Source organism: Wasmannia auropunctata, unplaced genomic scaffold (genome assembly GCF_000956235.1).
Source record: "Wasmannia auropunctata unplaced genomic scaffold, wasmannia.A_1.0 LD336076.1, whole genome shotgun sequence".
Taxonomy (NCBI): Eukaryota; Metazoa; Arthropoda; class Insecta; order Hymenoptera; family Formicidae; genus Wasmannia; species Wasmannia auropunctata.
In genome coordinates this window covers 785,324-786,507 of record NW_012026814.1, presented here as the reverse complement: position 1 = coordinate 786,507, position 1,184 = coordinate 785,324, and positions in this window count along the sequence as shown.

Sequence of the window (1,184 nt, the reverse complement as noted above, 5' to 3'; positions counted from 1 at the left end):
GAGAGAGAGAGAGAGAGAGAGAGAGAGAGAGAGACCGAGAAAAGAGTTTTGTTGCAAATCGATAGTTTATTTGAAGAATTATGAAGCATACCGGTTTTTTTATATTATAACTTTATTTAAAATTTTTATTTTATTAAAATATTTATTTTGTATTAATTAAATTAGTTTAATATTTTGTTATTTAATATTAAAACGTAATCACATCTTGTGGTCATTAAATCTTGTAATATTTAATCCTAAACTACTGCTTTGTTTGATAATTGCATAGATTTTACTTGAATTAGATCTATAATAAAATATTCTTTACATATTCTTATACAGAGTATCCAAAAAGTATCGGGACATCTGAGTATCATGGAAAATGTAAGTTTTACAGAAAAATGTTTCAGGCAAAAGTTGTAGGGTTTAAAAAAATCTATTTATTGATCTTATCAGTTTGACCTTGGGTGGCGTCGCTATAGACGAGATAAAATCACTTTAAATTTTTTAAATGGAATTCTCTATTTTTCACTGCATATTCTTGTAGCTTATCTCGAGAGCTTTCCAAAACACGTGGATAAACTGTTTTTTGGTTAAGTAAATCTTGAATTATGAAGCTTGAAAGTTACAGTATCACCGGCATTAGTATTATCCAAAATGTCTAAACATGGCTGAAATCTTTTGAATGTTGTTCAGAATTATGAGCTTAACAACATATGTCAAGGTCATGATCATTGGAGATTGTTTCTCTTATTTTCATTTTTGAAAATTATTTTTATTTTTTGAAAAAAGAGAAACATCCTTGTTCGGACACCTTAGATGCTAATGCCGGTGGTACTGTAATTTTCAAGCTTTATAACTTGAGACTTGAGAATTTGAGAAGTTTTACTTAACCAAAAAACATTTTATCTATGTGTTTTGGAAAGCTCTCGAGATAAGCTGCAGGAATATGCAATGAAAAATAGGAGTTCCATTAAAGAAATTTAAAGTGATCTTAATGATGCCACCCAAGGTCAAACTGATAAAATCAGTAAATAGATCTTTTTAAACTCTACAACTTTGGTCTGAAACATTTTTCTGTAAAACTTATATTTTCCATGATATTCAGGTGCCCCAGTACTTTTTGGATACTCTGTATGTATTCTATCACTCAAAAGTGTTTGACAAGTTATTTTTTATGACCAAAGTTGCAAATACGGCTTAGT